Source organism: Dermacentor silvarum, chromosome 3 (genome assembly GCF_013339745.2).
Source record: "Dermacentor silvarum isolate Dsil-2018 chromosome 3, BIME_Dsil_1.4, whole genome shotgun sequence".
In the NCBI taxonomy this organism is placed as follows: Eukaryota; Metazoa; Arthropoda; class Arachnida; order Ixodida; family Ixodidae; genus Dermacentor; species Dermacentor silvarum.
Window position 1 is genome coordinate 15014768 of NC_051156.1, and position 26220 is coordinate 15040987.

The window sequence follows — 26220 nt, forward strand, 5'->3', positions numbered from 1 at the left end:
CGCGTCATTGACCTGTGGCTAGGTAAGGCAAGGAAAATAAGTCGCAAAGCTGAAGTTCATTTATATGCAAAACGTTTTAGTTTTCGCGGCAAAGAATTAAAAAAAATAATTCAATGCCTGCTAACTTAAGTTCAATTTCTTTTTTTTTCGATGGTCGCGGCAGCTAACGTTCGGTGTCAAAAGTATAGCGTGACGTATGGTGACGTGTTTCCTGTTGCCAGTTTTTGCCGAGTGTCCCCTCTTGTTGAATTTCTTTCTCTATGGGTGGCCGCTTTCCATCGGCAATACAACTTTTTAGAATGCCCGATGCGCAAGATATTGAAGGTGTCATTTGCAAAGCATACATCAACAAGGTCCGCGTCATCCTTGGCGTTTTTTATAGGCCTCCAAACTCTTCTGCTGTGGTACTTGAAAACTTGAGGGAATATATGCACTGCCATGTAAAATCGGATGACAGAATACTACTTGCAGGGGACTTTAATTTACCAAACATCGATTGGCACACCTTTTCATTGTATTCTGCCCACAGTGTTGAAAACACAATCTTTGATATTGTATTCACGTTTGACTTGCTGCAAATGGTAAATAATTTCACGAGAGTAGAAGGAGCCGTAGGCTCAATTCTAGACTTATTTTTTGCAAGTGGTACTATCCGAAATGCGATAACCTGTGAAGTCACAAATGGGATTTCTGATCACAAAGCTGTCCTGTTGAGCTTGTCAAATGTCTACCCTGATCGCCAAAACTGTGTTCACTTGTTTCCCCAATTTTTCTCGTGCTGATGATGAATCTATTCTAGATAAGTTTGCATTCTACTTCGATTCCTTCAGAAACAGCACTTGTAATATAAATGAGTTATGGCTTTCCTTTAGGGAAATTGTCTCTGAATGTATTCACCGTTTTGTTCCCAAAATTGCAAAACCCTCTGTGCACCGTAACCCATGGATTTCTCGTGAGACGTTACGCTTACACCGAAGGCTTAAAAGGTTAAAAACGAAATCAAGAACAAATGTAACTTTAAAATCTATTGTGGAAGACACTTCTGAACAACTAAAACAGAAAATAATTTGCGACAAAGAAAAATATTACGGAGCGATTCTGCCTTCATTTATCAAAACATCTCCCGAGAGATTCTGGCGCCAAATCACACCTAAATCTTCTTCCACCAGTGGTTTCATGATAGACGGCAAATGTGTAAGTGATGAGACTGTCGTTTGTTCTGCTTTTAACAAATTTTTCCAGTCGGTATTTACCAAAGATAATGGTTGCCTCCCCAACTTTTCTACATCGCTTCCTGCTATATCTGAGGTTATTTCTGAGAGCGCTGTTCTTAATTTGCTCTTGAACGTTGATACTAAGAAGTCACCAGGACCAAATAATATACCAAATGCGTTTTTAAAGCGGTATGCAGAATGGTGTGCTAAGTACCTGTATGTCATATTCACCAGATCATTACGCGATGGTTCCCTACCGGATGACTGGAGGACGGCCGAAATCAAACCTTTGCATAAATCCGGGCAAGAAACACACATAGAGAATTACCGACCAGTATCTCTTACATCTACATCATGCAATATTTTAGAGCATATAATTCATAAACATATAATAGGTTTCTTAGAAGAGCACAAGGTACTTACAGATGTCCAACATGGTTTCAGACATAGGTTTTCTACATGTACTCAATTAGTTGAGACTGTGCACGATCTCGCTCAGGCGATTAATGAAGGAAAGCAAACAGATATTGTGTTCATGGATTTTCGCAAAGCATTTGACAAGGTGTCACATAACAAATTAATGCATAAATTAGGGTATTATATAAAAAATGACCAGTTACTTACTTGGATCAGAGCCTACCTTACTAACAGACACCCATTTGTCACCTTAAACAATACTTCTTCTAACAATGCGGAGGTTGCGTCTGGCGTCCCCCAGGGATCTGTATTGGGACCACTTTTTTCTATTATTTATTAATGACATTGTAGCTAATCTTTCAGTTTCCGTGAAACTTTATGCAGATGACTGTATTTTGTATGAAAAGATATCTTCTGTGGATGATCAGGTGCGTCTAAATAATGACCTGGCAAAGGTCGTTGCTTGGTGCGAACAATGGCAAATGTCTATTAATTTTGAAAAAACTGTTTTTATCAGAATCACACATAAGAAAAAACCTCTTCAATTTGCATATAGTGTTGACAACATATCTCTATTAGAGGTAACAGAGTACAAATATTTGGGGCTATGGATAACCAATGAGCTTTCCTGGACGAAGCACATAGATACTGTTATTGCAAATTCTTTGCGTAAACTGTTTTTCTTGAGGCGTTCACTAAAATCATCTACGTCTAGTGTTCGTTTACTGGCGTACAATTCCTACATTCGTCCGTTGTTGGAATATGCCGTAATTATTTGGGACCCATTCACTTTAACCAATATTAAAAAACTGGAACGTGTACAGCATAAGGTAGTTAGGTTTGTTTTTAATTCATATGGCCGTGCGTCTGTTAGTGAGCTGGTAAGACGCAGTGGATTACCCCCGGTGACTGTGCGCAACCGTATCTGCCGATTAAAGTTCGCCGTCGCCGTAGCCGTCGCCGTGAGGTTCCGTATAGATAAAATCTTCACCGCGCGCCGTATGCCCGAGCGGAAGCGTGCTGGGACGCGCGCTATCACGGAGAGCGAACGCACTCAATCTCCCACGCGCAAGCAACGAAGCGGGAAGCCAGCGCCGGAGGGAGGGGGGGGGGGGGGGGGGGGCACTTCTACTGTGCCAACAACCGCGCTCGTCGCACCGTCTCTTATCTCCACACGGCTCTGACCTTTATGCACGCTCAGTTTCCGTTGAAGCGATAGACCGCACGTACCTTCGCCCGCTGCTTGCTGCCAGCGTTTTGACAGTCGTTGTCTGCAGTCATTCAGTGTGATCTATTCATGTTTGTTTGTGCGTGCTCACACCACGCTTGTTCATTCAGTTAGTAATAGTCGGGCCACATTTTCCAACGCACGCTACACATGTAATGCTGCCCGGAACGGCAGTGCAGCGCTACAGGTGTGTCCCTTCGCACGCGCGCTGCCCACGGGAAGCGCTTCTCATCAACACCACCGTTTCACACGCGCCTTCTCGTGGTCATCGCGTCTCTCTTCATGTCGGTCTACTTACGCCGCAGCACACCTGCTTACTTAATCAGCTCATGTTTACTACAATTCATATTGCTACCAAAGCCGCTCACCTTACATCGTATGACATTACTGTGTTGCTATCGCATTCGTTGCTTCGCCCTTAGGGCGAAACTGTGACATTTTTTCTTGAGGCGTTCACTAAAATCATCTACGTCTAGTGTTCGTTTACTGGCGTACAATTCCTACATTCGTCCGTTGTTGGAATACGCCGTAATTATTTGGGACCCATTCACTTTAACCAATATTAAAAAACTGGAACGTGTACAGCATAAGGTAGTTAGGTTTGTTTTTAATTCATATGGCCGTGCGTCTGTTAGTGAGCTGGTAAGACGCAGTGGATTACCCCCGGTGACTGTGCGCAACCGTATCTGTCGATTAAAGTTCCTCTTTCAACTTGTAAACCGCCATTATAACATTAACACTTCCAAGTTCTTCACTTACTAATCAGGCTATAACACAAGACGAAGGCACGCTTTATCAATAACCCCCTTGAACGCACGGAATAACGTTTTCAAATATTCTTTTTTTCCTAGGACAATAACAGACTGGAATAATCTTAATTCTGACATTGTTACGCAGAATTCCTTATCAATGTTTGAAAAATGCTTGCAAATGTTATGAATTTATGTGAGTTATTTGCTTGTATATTCGCTTGTATGTGTTTTTTTTTTATTCTTCACCTGTGTTTGAAAAATGCCTGCATATTTGATGAATTTTGTATGTGTTTACATGCTTCCATATTTCTATGTATACCCACCCTGCTATGATCTGATTTCAGATCGCTGTATCTATAAATAAATAAATAATCTTATATGGTCCGAAATAGCGACGTAAGAGTTTCTCGCTAAGTCCTCGTTGGCGTATATGAGTCCTGACCCAAACACGGTCTCCGGACTGGTACTCGGCGTAGCGTCGTCGAAGATTGTAGTGTCGGCTGTCGGTTCTCTGCTGGTTCTTGATGCGCAGGCGGGCGAGCTGTCGACCTTCCTCGGCACGCTGCAAATAGGTGGCAACGTCGAGATTTTCTTCGTCGGAGACATCCGGTAGCATAGCGTCAAGCGTCGTTGCCGGTTTCCTTCCGTAGACCAGGTTGAACGGCGCCATGTGCGGCGCCATGTGTAGCTTGCTTTTGTGGGCACAGGTTCGCCCAATAAACAACCAGTTTCGTCATAAACAGTGTTACGACTGTTTTCTTTACCGTCGCTACTACGTGACATCTGCGAGAGGTACGGGGTAAAGTCCCTATATAAGAAAAGTACCGCCATATACTCTTTCCTCCGCCGCCTCCTCTCCTAAAGCGCTTGCTTTTTCTTTATTTTTTGCTTGCGAAAGCCAAGTCGACGGTGGCGCGCCTAGAAAGTCCACGTTGAAGCTTTCAGGCCGGGCGCGCGCCGCCGCCGCCGCCGGTGACTGCGGCTGCGCAGAGGACTTTCAACATGGCTCTGAGGCGGAAAAAAAGAAAATATAAAGAAGTGAAAAGCGCGCGCTATCATCGTCCAATCGGAGATACAGGATAACACAGGAGAGAGCGAAGCGGCATTTGTCAAAGGATGGCGGTACTTTTCTTATATAGGGATTTTAGTACGGGGATCGTTACCCCGCACCTCCATGAAATGTCACGTAGTAGTGACGGTAAAGAAAACAGTCGTAACACTGTTTATGACGAAACTGGTTGTTTATTGGACGAACCTGTGCGCACAAAAGCAAGCTACACTCAAAGCACAACGATAGCGGCGAACACAGTCGGCGATCGTCGAAAATGTGATCAGCGGCGAAACGCGCCGGCTTTTATAGCTGAGTCATCGAAGGTTCCAGATTAATCCCTGATGCCCGCGGGTATTCCAGAAAGTTCTAGACAATTCGCGTCGGTCATACAATCAGATAACATAAGCGTTGGTGAAAACAGGCAACGGAAAGAAGCATCGATAACGTTCTAGAAACTTCCGATACAGGCGCGTCCTGCGCCAAGCGATAACGTTCAACATTTGTTAGCCGGTGGAAAGCGGCCACGGGTGAAAGATAAACATGTATAGGTGTCACTATTGTCTTGCGCTAGCTGATTCCAACTTGCGTCTGCAAATTTCCTACCTTCATCACCCCACGTAGTTTCCTGCCATCCTCAACTGCGCATCCCTTCTCTTGGTATCCATTCTGTAACTCTAATGGTCCACATGCGATGCACCCCTCAACATATACAAAATACACCCAAATCAAAAAACACCCTTTAATTATGTACAGGGTTTTACGCGCCGAAACCACCAGCTGATTATGAGGCACGCCGTAGTGGGGGACTCAGGATTAATTTGGACCACCTGGAGTTTTTTAATGTGCATCTAAATCTAAGTACACGGGTGTTTCCAGCATTTCGCCCCCATCGCAATGCGGCCGCCGTGGCCGGGATTAGATCCCGCGACCTCGTGCTCAGCAACTCAACACGATAACCACTGAGCAACTACGGTGGGTTAACACCATTTACCACATGGTCTGGGAATACAAAAAGAACCTGCGGACAACACACATCCACGCACCAATAGAAGGCCAGTGGGAGACCCAGCTGAGAAGACCAAGACCTGAGGACCAGCTACGGCTGGTGAACCTGCGGGCATTAGAGCATTACAGCTCAGTCTCCGTAATAAAGTTTATTCACTCACTTCTTTTTTAATGCGAAAGCATTATATGCCCCATGCAGCAAAAATCCGGTGAGCGTCCGGCGGTAACATCCAATGGTACCGAAATCCACGACACCAACGGATGACGTCACGTTCCCGGCGCTGGACATGCTGTGGCTCGCACTGCGAAATCCCACACGGCGAACAGCCACGACGTCGGATGGACGCCGTGGCCCTCGCCCACAAAAATGACTTTGCCCAATTTGAAAATTGAGTTCACCCACGTCCATTTCCCACTTCCAAAATTGACTGGGCCACCCCAAAAATTTTGGAATCACACCCCTAAAATTGACTGCCCAATTCGAAACATTTTGTTGACCCACGTTCAAAACCGAGCTGGCCCACGTCTAAAATCGACGAGGCCCACTTCCAAATTTGACTGAGCCCACCCCCAAAATTTCGGTGGCACACCCCCAAAATTGGCATTGCCCAATTCGAGCACATGACCAAGTGATCACGTCATGTGACGTAGCCACGAGACCAAGTAAGAACCTTAAGTTGCAAGGTGACATGACCAAGTGATGACGTCATGTGAGAGTGTCACGTGACATGGACGTCGAAATAGTATGGAGAACGATATAGTCGAAACGCCAAGAATTATTTCGCATTCAATGCACGTACGGAAACCTAAGTGCCTTTGTAACTTTTATGCCGATGTTGTCCTGCCACCGTCGTCATGATGTGGTGGCTGCCATTGCCGTCATACAGTCGTCAGGCATTCATTGTCTTACTGCCTTCGTGATGGAGTCGTGGTCGTTCTAGCGCCGTCACTCGCGATTGATTATTCGACTATCATCATGCCGTCATCGTCTCGGCATCGTCGTCATAATGTCACGTGGTAGGGACGCTGAAGAAAACAGTCGTAAAACTGTGTAACGAAAGTGATTTTTATTGAGTGAACCTGTGCCCACAAAAGCAAGCTACACGCGAAGCACAATGATAGCGGCGAACACAGTCGGCGATTATCGAAATCCCATCAGCGGTGAAAGGTGTCGGCTTTTATACATGAGTCATCGAATGTTCCAGAGTAATCCCTGGTGCCGCGTGTCTTCCAGAAAGTACTAGGCAATTCGCGTCTTTCATACAATCAGATTACATAAGCGTCGGTGACTACAGACAACCGATAGAAGCATCGATAACGTTCGGGAAATTTCCGACAGATGCACGTACATCCTTTGCCTAGCGATAACGTTTAACATTTGTTAGCCGGTGAAAAGCGGTCACCGGTGAAAGATAAACATGTACACGTGTCAATACCCTCCCCATAAAACGACTCTCGAAACAAACACGAAAGCAAAAACGAAACCATGCGTAATAAAAAAAAGTTGTCGCAGTTTCACCTGAAAGGCGAAGCATCAATTGCGATAGCAAACTTGTAGAGAGCTATACGGAGTAATGATATTAGCTTTATCAGCTGTATAAACTTGGACATGCATCAGCATCGGCAACACGCAGAACTGTTGTCGACGCCATCGGCGTTTTGCCCGCGTTCGCTCAAAATGCGTGCGGCGTTGGTGACTGTTGCCGGAGCCTCTGATATAAATAGGCACTTGGGCCGCAGCTAAACGTCGCCTCCCTTCCCTCCCCCTCCCCCACGGCCTCTCGCGCGTCGGAAGAAGGCGCGTTTGCTCTACATATATGGTGATTGTAAAGGAGAAAAGAGACGCCTACTTCTGCAGCCCTTTAAGCGAGCACGGCGCAGAACGCGCGTTTGTTCTCCGCCGTGCGTTCACTCCCCGTGAAAGACGCGCCCCTCGCGCCCTTTCACTCGCACATACAGCGTTCGGAGCGCGGCGACGATTTCATCTCCAAATGACGTCATACGGAACCTCACGGCGACGGCGACGCCGACGGCATAAATCTGCTTTTGAGTGTCCATATAATTGCTATCGCAATAAAAACAATAACAAAGCAACAAAGTACCTAAGTTTATCAGCGGGCGTAGAAAGGCTTAAGACGCACAACGTGGATGACTTCAGGTAGTGCGCGGCGCCGCTGTGATTGCGAAATGCCGTCTGGCACGACCTCATAGTCCAGTGCGCAAATACCTCGGATAATCTGATAGGGTCCAAATTAGCGACGTAACAGTTTCTCGCTAAGTCTTCGTCGGCGTATCGGAGTCCAGACCCAAACACGGTTGCCGGGCTGGTACTCGATGTAGCGTCGCCGAAGTTTGTGGTACTGGCTGTCGGTCCTCTGCTGGTTCTTGATGCGCAGGGGAGAGAGCTGTCGACCTTCTTCGGCACGCTGCAAGTAGGTGGCAACGTCGAGATTCTCTTCATCGGTGACGTCCGGCAGCATGGCGTCAATCGTCGTTGCCGGGTTCCTTCCGTAGACCAGGTTCAACGGCGCCATGTGCGTCGTTTCTTGCCCAGCCGTGTTGTATGCGAAGGCCACGTATGGAAGGATGGCATCCCACGTCTTGTGTTCGACATCGACGTACATTGCCAGCATGTCGGCCGATGGTCTTATTTAGGCACTCGGTGTGGCCATTCGTCTGCGGGTGGTAGGCGGTGGTCCGGCGATGGCTTGTGTGACTGCATCGCAGGATGGCTTGAGTTAGATCCGCCGCAAAGGGCGTAACTCTGTTGGTGATGAAGACTTCTGGGGCACCGCGATGCAGAAGGATGGTCTCAATGACGAATCTGGCTACCTAGGCGGCACTGCCTTTGGGCAAGGGTTTTGTTTCGGTTTAGCGGGTGCGGTAGTCCGTATCTACGACTATCCATTTATTCCCGGACGTCGACGTCGGGAAAAGCCCCAGTAAGTCCATCCCGATCTGCTGGAACGGTCGGCGAGGTGGTTCGATCCGCTGTAGAAGCCCGGCTGGCCTTGTCGGCGGTGTTTTGCGTCGCTGACCGTCTCGGCACGTCCTTACGTAATGGGTGATGTTGGCAGTGAGGCGAGGCTAGTAGTAGTTTTCTTGTATCCTAGCGGGCGTGCGGGAAAAAACCCAGGTGTACAGCCATTGGGTCGTCATGGAGAGCTTGCAGAACCTCTGGACGCAATGCTGAGGGTATCACGAGGAGGTAGTTGGCTCGGAGTGGTGAGAAGTTCTTGTTTAGGAGAATCTCGTTTTGCAAAAAAAAAACGACGCCAATCCTCGCCTGAACACCTTCGGCACAACGATGTTCTTGCCTTCCAGATAGTCTACAGGGCTCCATACATCCGGGTCGGCTCGCTGTTGTTCGGCGAATTCGTCGGCACTGATAGGTCAGTCAATGAAATAACTTTATTTAGGTCCAGAGAAGACGCAGGGAAGACCCCGTGTCGCCCGGCTAGTCCCACGTAGGGACCGCCAAGCCGAGCTTGACGGCCCGATCGCGGGCACTGTGGACGGCGAGAGTTTGGTCGTTGAGTTCGGCGCTGCCCAAAAGCGCAGCCCATCTATCCTCGCTGAAAACGGAGCCGATGGCTTGACACTCCCACAACATATGGTTCAATGTTGCCGTTAGTCCACAGGCAGGGCATTCCGCACAAGGATACTGAGAGGTCCCAAGAAAATATCGTCATATCCTGGTCGTCCTTTGGCGGGGGTTCAACGGGGGCGCGAGACAAGCAGTCGGCGTCAGAGTGCTCCCGCCCGGACTTGTAAACGACGGTGATATCGAATGCTTGAAGTCTCAGACTCCATCGTGCGAGGCGACCTGAAGGATCTTTCAAGTTAGCTAGCCAACACAAGGCTTGGTGGTAGCTCACAACTTTGAAGGGCCTGCCATAGAGGTAAGGCCGAAACTTTGATGCAGCCAAGATGATGGCGAGGCACTCCTTTCCTGTTGTGGAATAATTAGCTTCCGCCTTCGATAGCGACCGGCAAGCGTAACTTACAACCCTTTCAAGTCCATCAGTCCTCTGCACAAGCACGGCGCCGAGTCCTACGCTGCTTGCATCGGTGGGGACTTCGGTATCCGCGTTCTTGTCGAAATGCGCAAGTATTGGCGGTGATTGCAGGCGTCGCTTCAGTTCCTCAAATGCTTCGACTTGCGGCGTCTCTCACTTAAACTCGAGGTCGGCCTTCGTGAGGTACGTCAGTGGCTCGGCGATCCGCGAAAAGTCCTTGACGAAACGCCTGTAACAGGCGGACAGTCCAAGAAATCTACGCACTGCCTTCTTGTCGACGGGCGGAGGAACGTCAGAGATGGCCGCAGTTTTCTGAGGGTCAGGGCGCACTCCAGACTTGTTGATGACGTGGCCCAAAAACAAGAGCTCCTCGTATGCGAAGCGGCACTTTTCTGGCTTCAACGTGAGTCCGGAGGTCTTGATTGCTGGTAGAACTGTTTCAAGGCGCCGGAGGTGTTCTTCGAAGCTTGACGCAAACACAACGACGTCGTCCAAGTGGATGAGGCAAGTCTGACACTTCAAGCTTTCTAGTACTGTATGCATGACGCGTTGGAAAGCCGCAAGTGCCGAACGAAGGCCAAACGGCATGACCTTGAACTCGAACAGTACATCTGGTGTTATAAAGGCGTCTTCTCCCGGTCCCTCTCGTCAACTTCAATTTGCCAGTAGCCGGTTTTTAGGTCCATCGACGAAAAATACTTTGCGTGGTAGAGTTGATCCAAGGCGTCGTCTATTCGCGGGAGAGGGTGTACGTCCTTCTTCGTGATTTTGTGGAGCCGACGATAATCGACGCAGAAACGTAGGGTTCCATCCTTCTTCTTCACTAACTCCACGGGGGATGCCCACCGACTCTTGGACGGCTGAATGATGTCGTCGCGTAGCATTTCGTCGACTTGTCGCCTTATTGCCTCGCGTTCGCGCGCCGAGACTCGGTACGGGCTCTGTCGGAGCGGGCATACATATTCGTCGGTTATAATGCGGTGCTGGGTGGCACGGGTTTGTGAAATTTTTAATGACGACGAGAAGCAGTCCTTGCATTGGGGAGCAGGGCTTTTAGCTGTTCTTTCTAATGCCTGGGAAGGTTCTCATTTACGTCGAAAGCTGGGTCAGGTACTACAGTCATCGTTGCAGGTTCTCTGGAGTCCGTGAAGGCGAAAGCACTGCTGGCTTGTACTATTTCATCGATGTAGGCGACCGTGGTGCCTTTTTAATGTGCTTGTATTCGTGGCTGAATTTTGTGAGCATCACTCTTGCTTTCCCTTCACGTACCTCAGCTATGCCTCATGCGACGCAAATCTCAGGGTCGAGCAGTAAGTCATGATCGCCCTCGACGACGCCCTTTCTGTCTGCAGGCACATCGGTACTGACGGATATCATTACGTTTGAGCGGGGCGTAACTGTGACTTGTTCTTCAAGCACATTCAAGGCATGGTAACTGATATTTGTATCCAGCGGTGTCGCTTTGTGCGTCGAAAGCGTTATCGACTTGAACTGTAAGTCGATGACTGCACCGTGCTTGTTTAAAATGTCCACGCCTAGGATGTGCTGCAGGGCCGGTATTTTGCAGCGATGCCTTTCCAGTAATAATGCCTTTTCGCGCTTATCGCGCTTTGTCAGTGATCAGAGCGACGGTCCGCTCGCGTTTTCAACGGGATCAGCCGGCCTTGAGCGGTGGATGATAAGACTAGTATAGAGTAAGTCATAAGGCATTGCTATAAAATCGCGGCCCAGGATTACGAAGCTCACCTGGTAAGTGCGATTGTTAACCGTGACTTGAGCTGTGCAGACTCCAGACGGCATTATTAGGTGGCCTCCCGCTGTTCGGATATCGGGTCCTTGCCAGGCCGTTTTCACCTTCTTCAACTTGGCGGCGAATGGGCTACTGAAGATGGAATAGTCGGCTCCAGTGTCGACGAGAGCGGTGACGTTATGACCATCGATTAGCACGTCTAGGTCGGTAGACCGTCGTCTGGCGTTGCGCTTAAGTCGCGGCGTGCGATCACGGCTACGTCGTCTTGCTCCGCTGCTGCTACGTCGCGTCGGCAGGTCTTCTTTCGGCGGTGAAGTGTTGTCTTCAAGGCCAGATGGTGTGCTGATACCTCTTTGTGATGATGCACGAATCGTCGTTGTCGGCGGCGTAGGATCTTCGGTATTGCGTCGTACAGATACCGGACCTCCATCGGCTGCTGCTTTTAGTTTCCCGGATAGAGGCTCACGGACCGGCCCCGGGCTCCGCTAGCGTATGGTCGGCGCTGCGGCGACAGCTAGCGTCCTGGTGGCAGCGATAATGAGGGTCGTCGTGGTTGCCACTGCAGGGCTCTGGCGAAGTAGTCGGCGATGTTACGTGGTCGCTCGCCAAGCTGTGGACGTGGCGCGTTGATGGCGAACCCTCGTAGTCCCATCTCGCGGTATGGGCATCGGCGGTAGACATGGCCGGCTTCCTCGCAGTGATAGCAGAGCGAGCGGTGGTCGGGGGCGCGCCAAATGCCCGTATTCCTCTGGTAGAGGCGCTGGGCGATGGGCGGGCGTGCTGGCGGCGGTGGACGACGGAACTGCGGCGTTACGGGGCCCTGACGCGGGCGCGGAGGGGCCCTTGACGGCGTGAGACGGCGGCGTAGGTATTCGCTTCCGGCTGGGGTTGCGGCGATTGTGGCAACACATCTGGAAGTCCAAGTGAGCGCTTAATTCCTTTGATGATGTCGGCGATAGATGCCACTTGAGGCTGCGACATGGTAAAGAGCTTCTGCAGTTCCTCGCGAACGACCGCTCTGATGGTTTTGCGCAGGTCGTCGCTGCCAAGTGCTTGAACGTCGATGTTGTTCGCGGTCAGTGATCGGCGGTTATATTGTCGTGCCCGCATGTCGAGCATCTTCTCAATGGTTGTGGCCTCGGAAACAAATTCAGCAACCGCCTTGGGCGGGTTGCGTATCAATCCGGCGAAGAGCTCTTGCTTGACACCCCTCAACAAGAAGCGAACTTTTAGGGGCGAAGCTCCTTAGGGTGTGGGTCTGTCCCTCCTCTGTAGTAGTAGTCGTCGTCGTAGTAGGTAGCCACGTCTATTTTATGAGAAAAACAAATTCCGAGAGTTGTGTCCGTAGCGGAATCGAACCAGGGACCCCTCGCTTCTGAACGCGTGGCGCTAACTACTACGCCACGAAGCGCACATGGACAGACGCACCACGATGGCAATAAATACCCAACATTAACGAAAGACTGCGCGTTTCTAACGCGTTTGTGCTAGCGCGTTACGGCCCGTGCAAGAAGCTGGTGTAAGACGCTGTGGCCTCTCCGCCTTACCCCCGTATTCATAAACGCTGATGGCGTCGGCAAACGCGGTGCACGTTCCGGCATGTGTAAACGGCTGCGTAAGACGCTGTGGCCTCTTCCCCTTAGAGTACTGCACGTTTCTAACGCGTTTGTGCTAGCGTCCCCTTAAGCGGGAGATGGTGCAATTATAATGAAGGGCACTGTTATAAAATAGGAATGACGTCACATATGGCGCGTGTCATTGTTGGAAGTCAATCGTTCGATTTAGTGCGGCGAGACTGGGCGAATTACACGGAAGATTCACGGTTTACCGATGATTCCCTCCGGAGCTTCGCCCACTCATCATCATTCACCCCGTGGATATGCGGTGTTTTTTTTTCTCTTCTGGCATGTTCGGGTCGGCGTGCTTGAGCAGGCGAGTCATCTGCTTCGTGAAAATCGCGATGTTCTCGTTGGGCAGTTCCACCCGGGCTTCTAGGAGAACTTCGGCCGTTTCTTTGCGCACGACACTTGTAAAGGTCTGCAGGAAGCCGTGGCGGAACAGGTCCCATGTTGTCAAGGTCGACTCCCGATGCTCGAACCTCGTCCTGGCGGAATCTTCCGATGAGAAGAAGACATGACGTAGCTTGTCGTTACTGTTACAGTTGTTAAATGGAGCAACCCTTTCATACGTCTCCAGCCAGCTTTCCGCATCCTCAAATGTTTATCCGCGGAACGTCGGTGGCAACCGGAGGTGCTGTAACACGATCGGTGTAGGTGGCACTGGTGCTGTCATTGTTGATGAGGTCGTGGCCATGCACTTCCTGGTCTTCTCGGGAAGAAGTCCATGCTGCGGGGGCTGGTCTTGTAGTCTGAGGCTAGCTCGATGGTCCGGGACAACGTTGGTGCTGTCTTCGGGCTTTAGGCTTGGATCACGGCTTTTCGGGGGCATCCGGTGCATGAACACAAAAGCACTTCCACCAGATGTCACGTGGTAGGGACGCTGAAGAAAACAGTCGTAAAACTGTGTGTAACGAAACTGATTCTTTATTGGGTGAACCTGTGCCCACAAAAGCAAGCTACACTCGAAGCACAATGATAGCGGCGAACACAGTCGGCGATCATCGAAATCCCATCAGCGGTGAAAGGTGTCGGCTTTTATACATGAGTCATCGAATGTTCCAGAGTATTCCTTCGTGCCCGCGTGTCTTCCAGAAAGTACTAGACAATTTGCGTCGCTCATACAATCAGATTACATAAGCGTCGGTGACAATAGACAACGGTTTGAAGCATCGATAACGTTCGAGAAACTTCCCATACATTCAGGCGCGTCCTTTGCCTAGCGATAACGTTTAACATTTGTTAGCCGGTTAAAAGCGGTCACCGGTGAAAGATAAACATGAACACGTGTCAATACACTTGTTGTCTTCCCATAGTCCTCATATACCGTTGTCATGCCATCGTTGTCATTGCGTCGTCGTCATATAGTCGTCGTCATGTCGCCGTCTTCCCGTCATCGTCGTACAGTCATCGTCATCCCGTCCTTGTCCTACTGTGTTTGTCGTGCTATGAACATAACTTGGTCACGCCACCATAACTATGCAACATAACAAGGCCACGCCACCGCAACTACGCTAGTCACAAGAATGCCCTTTTTCATGCAAGCCGCACTTATATGGATTGTCACGTCAACGCCGTTGTGCTGTCAAGGCAGCTGTTGTGACCTGGACGTTTGGCGACAAACCGACAGCATGGTCAACGCAAGCAACGCCGGGCCGTACCCGCTTCCTCCAACTCCGGATCGTTTGCACACTTGGCAACCAAGTGCTACGCTCTGCGCAGCCACTTGGGATGGACTACAAACACCCCCACCACGCTGCAATCACTCGGGGCACGTCACTACAACTTGGCTGATCACGAGAATGCGCTTTTTCATGCAGGTTGGTTACTTGCCGAATTCCGATTGCATTCGCTCTGATAATGCATTCCTGCTTGTTGTGTCGTGCCCCACCGACGCCATCGAGTACTTTCAAAAACCACGGTTGATATCATGTTACCAGTGTATCAAGCCTATGTCGTATGCCTTCTGATAGCGCTGGCTGGGGATGGTAGAATCGAACCGAGGACCTGTCGGGAATAGTAATCCTCACCCGCCTCTTGAATGCATTGCTGTGGCCATATCCTGCATTGAATGCCATCATCATACGCGAACTAGCGCTAATTCGCGCCGCTCAGCCTATGGTCGAGGATTCAATTTCTAGCCTTTCCTCGCGAGTGAACACCCTACAAAAAATCGCGGAAACAAATCAGTTGTTTATGTAGGCGATTCCGATACAGCTAAACGTTCTTCAGATCTTAAACTACTTTCGAACAAATGCGACGACGCCGAGAATCGTCTCCGACGCTCAAACTTGCTGTTTTGGGGGATCACCAATAAGCAAGATGAAACATGGTTACAGTCTGAATCACGTATCATTTCATTCTGCTCCCAGAAGCTCCATATCACCATAAATAGTCAAGATATTGAACGTGCCTACAGATTTGGCCACTTCCAGCCAGGAAAGAAGCGTCCGATAATTGTCCATTTCACTAGATTTACATACAAGCGGTCAATTCTGTCTGCCGGTTCAAAGATAACAATCTCGTCGTTTTCACTACGTGAGGATTATTCTACGCGTGTGCCCTTGGCAAGGAAAAAAGTTTTTTCGTTTCGTTAGCAAAGTAATGCTTCTTTCAAAATACGCCTTTTAAGCTTACTATGAACAATAAACAGTTTGTGCACGGTGCTGGAACTGATTCCGTAGTGGAGCTAAGTTCATAGCGCTCACCGCAGCCACCCAAGTCTTTTGCGCACCACACTTTGGGAACTTCCAAGCGTGCAACTCCTGCCGCTAGACATAAATCGGTATCACGTTTACTAACCAGTACCCGAAGCTTTGCCTGACCCTTTCCCTGATACGTAACTTTCTACTTTTCTTGTGGAGAACCAAGCTAGCTGTGGAGTCTTGGTAGATATTTGCCAAGAAATTTACGTATGCCTCCTGTACTCCTTAATTACGCAGTACCTCCATGACTGCTGGTATCTCTACTGAATCAAATGCTTTTTCATAATCTGTGAAAGCCATATAGAGAAGTTGATTGTACTCCAATAGATTTCTCTATTACCAGATTGATGGCATTGAAGTGATCTATTGTAGAATATCCCTTCCTGAAGCCAGCCTGTTCTCTCAAGTCAGCTGTTGCCCTGATTCTATTGGAAGTTAGCTTGGTGAATAATTTATACAATACTGAAAGCAAGCTATTCTTTAACGTCTCCCTTCTATGGATTAGCATAATGTTGGCGTTCTTCCAGCTCTCTTGTACACTTGACGTCGTGAGGCATTGCGCATAAAGAGCGGCAAGCTTTTTCAGAATGGTATCTCCTCCATCTTTGATTAAACTGATTGTTATTTCATCTTCTCCAGCAGCTTTTCGCCTGGTCATATCTTGCAAGGCTGCTCTGGGGACTGTACAGGTCAGTATCGAATTCTTCCGCTGCGTTTACTATGTCATCGATATTTCTGATGATGTTACCCTGCTTATATTTCCGTGCATACATATTGTCTTGTCCTATGCCAAGTTTTCTTCTGATTTATTTCATGCTGCATCCATATTTTACGGCTTCCTCGATCTTTCCTACGTTGTAATTTTCAATATCCCTTACTTTCGTCTTGTTGATCAGTTTCGACAGTTCAGCGAATTCAATCTGATCTCTCAAGTTTGACACTTTCACGTTTTGCCGTTTCTTTATTATGTCCTTTGTTACCTGGGAGAGCTTACCTACTGGGTGCCTTGGTGCCTTACCTACCACTTCAATTGCTGCTTCTGAGATCAGCCTAGTTAAGGTTTTGTTCATTACCTGTATGTTGTCTTCGTCTTCCTGTTTGTTTGCGAGAACCAGCCTGAATTGGTGTGCTTTTACCGTTACTGCGTCTAGGTTGGCCTGTTTCTTCTTGACTAATTTTATTCTTTCTCTCTTCAAATTGAGAGAAATCCGAGACCTCACTAACCTATGGTCACTGCACTTTACCCGACCTAACACTTCTACATCCTGCACTATTCTGGGATCGGCAGAGAGTATGAAATCTATTTCATTTCTTGTTTCTCCATCAGGGCATTTCCAGGTCCACTTCCTGTTGCTACGCTTCCTGAAGAAGGTATTCATTATTCTTGACTAATTTGACCTTTCCGCGAATTCTACCAACATCTCTCCTCTAGTGTTTCTAGAATCTATGCCGTTGTTGAGAATTGCTTGCTCACCAGCTTGCTTTTCCCCAACTATTGCATTGAAATCGCCCATGACTACAGTATACTGAGTTTTCACCTTTTTCATTGCTAATTCAACAACTTCATAAAACTGTTCTATTCATGATCATGACTGGCGATTGGGAAGTTGGCTTGTACTGCCTTCTTTCTATACCTACCATTCAGCTTCATTAGAACGACTACGACCCTCTCATTGATGCAGTAGAATTCATCAATGTTACCCGCTATGTCCTTATAGACTAGAAATCATACACCGAATTCTCTCTTATCTATAGGCGCAAGCTGGAATCAGCTAATGCATGACAGAGGTAATTGGAGATCGGAGGGAGAGCTACTACAGCGTCCTACAGTGGACATAAATATAGGCTGATGATGATGATGATGATGATGATGACCCGTAGCTATTTCCCAAAGAAAGACGTTGTCGGAGCGATATTGGATGACAACAGCACCAGTATTGTCATCTTTACCGAAACTTGGCTGACACCTGATATACAGAATGACGATCTTTTTTCCGGCATGACAAATGTGGTCGCAGGGGAGGTGGCGGGTTGGTTCTTGTTAAGGGCACCCTCGTTTCTTCTCCTGTTGCATTCAATAGTAAAAGCCGAATCTTTAGTGTGAACATTTAATTTGATTATCGCGTCTCTATTATCATTGTCGGCTACTGACCACCGTACTCTGATCGCTCTTTCATTGACTACCTAAGTACCACCCTACATGATATGAAAAAAACAGTTTCCTTGCGCTAACCTCCTGGTTTGCGATGACTTTAACTTTTCAGACATTGATTCGGACAACCTAACAGCAGCGGTGATAATGATCACTGCCCTTAAATTCACGTCCTTCACATATAAATCACAGGTTCCTTTCCTGAACGCAGTTACCAGCGGCATTCCTGGTGGCCAAGGGACTGATGTCACCCATCTGCGCGTGTGTATGATACGCCGACAGCTGGTGTGACCCGGTGATGTGACATAAGTGCCTCGTCGCCTTGTCGTTAAGCTACCGGGAACAGCCATTGGCCGACTCGCAGTCCTGGCTACTATAGGAAGCTACTCGAAGTTGTTGCCTGCTTTTACTTGGCAGCAGTGGTGATATTGGTCACTTCCTTTCAATTCACGTCCTTCGCATCTAAATCACAGGCTCCTGTCCTGAACGCAGTTACCAGTCGCATTCCTCGTGGTCAAGGGACTGATGTCACCCATCTGCGCGTGTGTATGATACGCCGACAGCTGGTGTGACCCGGTGATGAGACATAGATGCCTCGTCGCCTTGTCGTCAAGCTACCAGGAACAGCCATTGGCCGAGTGGCAGTCCTGGCTACTATAAGAAGCTACTCATGGTTGTTGCCTGCTTTTACTTGGCCGCAGCAGTGATAATGTTCACTTCCCTTCAATTCACGTCCTTCGCATCAAAATCACAGGTTCCTGTCCTGAACGCAGTTACCAGCAGCATTCCTCGTGGCCAAGGGACTGATGTCACCCATCTGCGCGTGTGTATGATACGCCGACAGCTGGTGTGACCTGGTGATGTGACATAGACTGCCTCGTCGCCTTGTCGTCCAGCTACCGGGAACAGCTATTGGCCGAGTGGCAGTCCTGGCTACTATAAGAAGCTACTCGTGGTTGTTGCCTGCTTTACTTGGCAGCAGTGGTGATAATGGTTCACTTCCTTTCAATTCACATCCTTCGCATCCAAATCACAGGTTCCTGTCCTGAACGCAGTTACCAGTGGCATTCCTTGTGGCCAAGGGACTGAGCCCACCCATCTGCGCGTGTGTATGATACGCCGACAGCTGGTGTGACCCGGTGATGTGACATAGATGCCTCGTCGCCTTGTCGTCCAGCTACCGGGAACAGCCATTGGCCGAGTGGCAGTCCTGGCTACTATAAGAAGCTACTCGTGGTTGTTGCCTGCTTCTACTTGGCAGCAGTGGTGATAATGGTCACTTCCTTTCAATTCACATCCTTCGCATCCTAAATCACAGGTTCCTGTCCTGAACGCAGTTACCAGTAGCATTCCTCGTGGCCAAGGGACTGATGCCACCCATCTGCGCGTGTGCATGACACGCCGACAGCTGGTGTGACCTGGTTATGTGACATAGATGCCTCGTCGCTGTGTCGTCAAGCTACCGGGAACAGCTATTGGCCGAGTGGCAGTCCTGGCTACTATAAGAAGCTACTCGTGGTTGTTGCCTGCTTCTACTTGGCAGCAGTGGTGATAATGGTCACTTCCTTTCAATTCACGTCCTTCGCATCTAAATCACAGGTTCCTGTCCTGAACGCAGTTACCAGTGGCATTCCTCGTGGCCAAGGGACTGATGTCACCCATCTGCGCGTGTGTATGATACGCCGACAGCTGGTGTGACCCGGTGATGTGACATAGACGCCTCGTCGCCTTGTCGTCAAGCTACCGGGAACAGCCATTGGCCGAGTGGCAGTCCTGGCTACTATAAGAAGCTACTCGTGGTTGTTGCCTGCTTTTACTTGGCCGCAGCGGTGATAATGGTCACTTCCCTTCAATTCACGTCCTTCGCATCTAAATCACAGGTTCCTGTCCTGAACGCAGTTACCAGCAGCATTCCTCGTGGCCAAGGGACTGATGTCACCCATCTGCGCGTGTGTATGATACGCCGACAGCTGGTGTGACCCGGTGATGTGACATAGATGCCTCGTCGCCTTGTCGTCAAGCTACCGGGAACAGCCATTGGCCGAGTGGCAGTCCTGGCTACTATAAGAAGCTACTCGTGGTTGTTGCCTGCTTTTACTTGGCAGCAGTGGTGATAATGGTCACTTCCTTTCAATTCACGTCCTTCGCATCCTAAATCACAGGTTCCTGTCCTGAACGCAGTTACCAGTAGCATTCCTCGTGGCCAAGGGACTGATGTCACCCATCTGCGCGTGTGTATGACACGCCGACAGCTGGTGGGACCCGGTGATGTGACATAGATGCCTCGTCGCTGTGTCGTCAAGCTACCGGGAACAGCCATTGGCCGAGTGGCAGTCCTGGCTAATATAAGAAGCTACTCGTGGTTGTTGCCTGCTTTTACTTGGCAGCATGGTGATAATGGTCACTTCCCTTCAATTCACGTCCTTCGCATCTAAATCACAGGTTCCTGTCCTGAACGCAGTTACCAGCAGCATTCCTCGTGGCCAAGGGACTGATGTCACCCATCTGCGCGTGTGTATGATACGCCGACAGCTGGTGTGACCCGGTGATGTGACATAGATGCCTCGTCTCCTTGTCGTCAAGCTACCGGGAACAGCCATTGGCCGACTCGCAGTCCTGGCTACTATAAGAAGCTACTCGTGGTTGTTGCCTGCTTTTACTTGGCAGCAGTGGTGATAATGGTCACTTCCTTTCAATTCACGTCCTTCGCATCCTAAATCACAGGTTCCTGTCCTGAACGCAGTTACCAGTAGCATTCCTCGTGGCCAAGGGACTGATGTCACCCATCTGCGCGTGTGTATGATACGCCGACAGCTGGTGTGACCCGGTGATGTGACATAGATGCCTCGTCGCTGTGTCGTCCAGCTACCGGGAACAGCCATTGGCCGAGTGGCAGTCCTGGCTACTATAAGAAGCTGCTCGTGGTTGTTGCCTGCTTTTACTTGGCAGCAGTGGTGATAATGGTCACTTCCTTTCAATTCACGTCCTTCGCATCTAAATCACAGGTTCCTGTCCTGAACGCAGTTACCAGTGGCATTCCTCGTGCACCAAGGCAACTGAGTCACCCATCTGCGCGTGTGTATGATACGCCGACAGCTGGTGTGACCCGGTGATGTGACATAGACGCCTCGTCGCCTGTGTCGTCAAGCTACCGGGAACAGCCATTGGCCGAGTGGCAGTCCTGGCTACTATATGAAGCTGCTCGTGGTTGTTGCCTGCTTCTACTTGGCAGCAGTAGTGATAATGGTCACTTCCTTTCAATTCACGTCCTTCGCACCTAAATGACAGGTTCCTTTCCTGAACGCACTTACCAGTAGCATTCCTCGTGGCCGAGGGACTGATGTCACCCATCTGCGCGTGTGTATGATACGCCTACAGCTGGTGTGACCCGGTGATGTGACATAGATGCCTCGTCGCTGTGTCGTCAAGCTACCGGGAACAGCCATTGGCCGACTCGCAGTCCTGGCTACTACAAGATGCTACTCGTGGTTGTTGCCTGCTTTTACTTGGCAGCAATGGTGATAATGGTCACTTCCTTTCAATTCACGTCCTTCGCATCTAAATCACAGGTTCCTGTCCTGAACGCAGTTACCAGCAGCATTCCTCGTGGCCACGGGACTGATGTCACCCATCTACGCGTGTGTATGATACGCCGGCAGCTGGTGTGAGCCGGTGATGTGACACAGATGCCTCGTCTCCTTGTCGTCAAGCTACCGGGAACAGCCATTGGCCGACTCGCAGTCCTGGCTACTGTAAGAAGCTACTCGTGGCTGTTGCCTGCTTTTACTTGGCAGCAGTGGTGATAATGGTCACTTCCTTTCATGTCCTTCGCATCTAAATCACAGGTTCCTGTCCTGAACGCAGTTACCAGTAGCATTCCTCGTGGCCAAGGGACTGATGTCCCCCACCTGCGCGTGTGTATGATACGCCTACAGCTGGTGTGACCCGGTGATGTGACATAGATGCCTCGTCGCTGTGTCGTCAAGCTACCGGGAACAGCCATTGGCCGACTGGCAGCCCTGGCTACTATAAGAAGCTACTCGTGGTTGTTGCCTGCTTTTACTTGGCAGCAATGGTGATAATGGTCACTTCCTTTCAATTCACGTCCTTCGCATCTAAATCACAGGTTCCTGTCCTGAACGCAGTTACCAGTTGCATTCCTTGTGGCCAAGGGACTGAGCCCACCCATCTGCGCGTGTGTATGATACGCCGACAGCTGGTGTGACCTGGTGATGTGACATAGACGCCTCGTCGCCTTGTCGTCCAGCTACCGGGAACAGCCATTGGCCGAGTGGCAGTCCTGGCTACTATAAGAAGCTACTCGTGGTTGTTGCCTGCTTTTACTTGGCAGCAGTGGTGATAATGGTCACTTCCTTTCAATTCACGTCCTTCGCATCTAAATCACAGGTTCCTGTCCTGAACGCAGTTACCAGTAGCATTCCTCGTGGCCAAGGGACTGATGTCACCCATCTGCGCGTGTGTATGATACGCCTACAGCTGGTGTGACCCGGTGATGTGACATAGATGCCTCGTCGCTGTGTCGTCAAGCTACCGGGAACAGCCATTGGCCGACTGGCAGCCCTGGCTACTATAAGAAGCTACTCGTGGTTGTTGCCTGCTTTTACTTGGCAGCAATGGTGATAATGGTCACTTCCTTTCAATTCACGTCCTTCGCATCTAAATCACAGGTTCCTGTCCTGAACGCAGTTACCAGTGGCATTCCTCGTGGCCAAGGGACTGGTGTCACCCATCTGGGCCTGTGTATGACACGCCGACAGCTGGTGTGACCTGGTGATGTGACATAGACGCCTCGTCGCCTTGTCGTCAAGCTACCGGGAACAGCCATTGGCCGAGTGGCAGTCCTGGCTACTATAAGAAGCTACTCGTGGTTGTTGCCTGCTTTTACTTGGCCGCAGCAGTGATAATGGTCACTTCCCTTCAATTCACGTCCTTCGCATCCTAAATCACAGGTTCCTTTCCTGAACGCAGTTACCAGTGGCATTCCTCGTCACCAAGCAACTGTAGTCACCCATCTGCGCGTGTGTATGATACGCCGACAGCTGGTGTGACCCGGTGATGAGGACATAGACGCCTCGTCGCTGTGTCGTCCAGCTACCGGGAACAGCCATTGGCCGAGTGGCAGTCCTGGCTACTATATGAAGCTGCTCGTGGTTGTTGCCGGCTTCTACTTGGCAGCAGCAGTGATAATGGTCACTTCCCTTCAATTCACGTCCTTCGCACCTAAATCACAGGTTCCTTTCCTGAACGCAGTTACCAGTGGCATTCCTCGTCACCAAGCAACTGTAGTCACCCATCTGCGCGTTTGTATGACATGCCAACAGCTGGTGTGACCCGGTGATATGACATAGACGCCTCGTCGCTGTGTCGTCCAGCTACCGGGAACAGCCATGGGCCGAGTGGCAGTCCTGGCTACTATATGAAGCTGCTCGTGGTTGTTGCCTGCTTCTACTTGACAGCAGCGGCGATAATGTTCACTTCTCTTCAATTCACGTCATTCGCATCTAAATGACAGATTCCTGTCCTCAACGCAGTTATCAGCGGCATTCCTGGTGGACAAGGGACTGATGTCACACATCTGCGCGTGTGTATGACTTGCCGAGAGCTGGCGTGACCCGGTGATTGTCACATCGATGCCTCGCCGCTGTAACATCAAGCTACCGGGAACAGCCATTGGCGACTGGCAGTCCTGGCAGTCCTGGCTGTCCTGGCACTAAGAAGCTGCTCGGGGTTGTTGCCTGCTTTCACTTGGCAGCAGCGACGATAATGGTCAGTTCAATTCAATTCACGTCCTTCGCATCTAAATCCCAGGTTGGTTTGTTACCGCATCACTAATTTCACACCATTATTTTGTTTATTTTCGCTTGCTGCTGCCAAGGAGTGTTTTTTCCCTTTTTTTGTCCAGTGACAGTATGCCAGCAGAATTATCGAAGCTAATGAAAGACTTCAAAGCAGAAATGCGTGACCTGCGCGCACGTTATTAGGAGGGAGCTTCGGAAGGACAGACAGACAGACATACAGTCAGGCAAAGAACATCATGCCATTTGAGCCCGTGAGAAGAGCCTGCCATTTGAGCCCGTGAGAGGCCCCTGGCTAGCTGTTGGCTAATCCCATGTTGGAGCCGCGAGGCCATGCCTCTCTGCTCTCTCACGGGCCCTCTAGACAGCCTTGTACTGGTCTTCCTGTTTAGTGCTCGTGATGGCCTTCTCCCAGTCCTCGCTGTTGTTGAAGTCATGTAACACAGGGCACTGGCAGAGCATGTGGGCTAAAATACAGAATTCTTCCCCGCAATCCGGACAATGAGGATGTATCTCTGTGTGTAGTCTACTCAGGAAGCCTCTCGATGGGTACGAACCCATCTGAAGCATTCTCAGCGTACGGGACTCTGCTCTACTGAATTTTGGATGGGGAGGTGGAAAACGTTGCCGATCCCCTTTATAATGTGCCGTAATTTCATGGAAGGTAAGCAGAGGGTCACTATGACCAATAGTCTCCGAACTCGCAGAGGTCCCACCCCCGTCGCGGCGCGTGAGTTCTCGCGCACGGCGGTGAGCAATCTCATTGGGGTTCAGGCGACCCGGCAACACGTCGTCTCCCATGTGGGCTGGGAACCAAGTAATGTGATGGACAGAGTCTGTTTCAGATTTCTTTTTTTAGAAGCGCTGCCGCTTCTATTGCTGCGAGGCCTGAGGCGAAGGCTCTGACCGCCACGCGGGAGCCCGTGTAAATAATCGATCGTTTGGGGTCAAGCAATGCGATTGCGATGGCAACCTGCTCAGCTACATCAACCACGCTATTCCTTACCGAAGCCACGGAGAGAAGTTCACCCCTGTCGTTAACAGCAGAGACTGTGAATTTATCCGCACCACCATACTGGGCGGCATCTACAAAGGATTTAATGCCTGAAGTGTTCTTTAAAAACGTTTTAGCTCGCGCTATTCGCCTTCCCTTATTGTGCTGCGGATGCGCATTTCTAGGAAACGGATCAACGACGTAGGTACCCCTGACCAGTCGTCAAGTTGTACAATCTCCCTCAGGATGAAGCTCGGTCGGAGACCCGCTGCCTCCAGAAGCCGTCGGCCGGCCCGAGAGCCCGAAAGTCTCACAACCTGCGCAGACCTTTGTGCCTCAAACAGCTCGAGGGTAGTGTTGTGCACCCCCAGCTGCATGAGTTTCTCAGTGCTTGCTGTAATCGGGATGCCTAACACTTTCTTGATGCTTTCCCGCATCAGGTTGTCTAGTTTGTCCCTCTCCGTTTTTGTCCAATGTAAGGCTGAAACAACATAATTGACGTGGCTCATGAGGAATGCTCTAAGCAGGTTGTTCTCACCAATCCCTCCTTTCTTATTAGACACTCTCATGATCAGTCTAAGAATGCTTTCAGTTTTGGATGTGAGGTGAGCAATGGTCTTGGCATTACAGCCCCTGGAGTCAAGCAGCAACCCGAGGATTCTGATCGAGTCGACCCTGGGGATCTTCTGACCATTCCTCATATACACATTAATAGCAATCTGGTCTAGAGGCGTTAGCCCTGGAGCCCCCTGTCTCGATGGCCTGTATAGTAAAAGTTCGGATTTATTCGGGGAGAGCTTAAGTCCCGTTCCGTCAAGGAAGGACTGAGTAACCTCTGGGGCTTCCTGGAGCGCCTGCTCGACGGCCCGTGCTCGACGGCCCTCTTAGAAAGCCCGTGCATCGCAATGTTGAATAGAAGGGGGGAAATTACCGCACTCTGAGGGGTTCCGCTACGTCCGAGCTGAAACGGTTCTGATTTTTATTGTCCTACTTTGATAGCCGCCGTCCTGCCCCTGAGGAAGGATTCCACAAAGGTAAAGAATCTACCCTAGATTTAGCGCAGAGATTTCTTTGAGAATAAAGTCATGAGCCACTGTATCAAACGCCTTAGACCAATATGCCTCTCACGTCCCTGCTTCCATTGTCAATAACCTGAGTCTTTAGCAGAGGCATTACATCCTGAGCGGAGAGTGAAGGCCTAAAATCAACCATGTTGTACGGGAACAACTCTTCATGCTCTATGTGCCTGGAGAGTCTGTTATGCATAGCGTGTTCTGCCACTTTGCTTAAGCATGAGGTGAGTGAAATTGGGCGGAGGTTATCCAGGCTAGGCGATTTTCCGGGTTTGGGAATGAGAATTACAAGCGCCTGCTTCCACGATTCCGGGACTATGCCCCTTTCCCAAACACTATTTATTTCCCTGACGATAACGCTTATAGACTTATCATCCAGATTCCTCAAGAGTCTGTTCGTTAGGCCGTCCGGGCCGGGAGCTGATCTG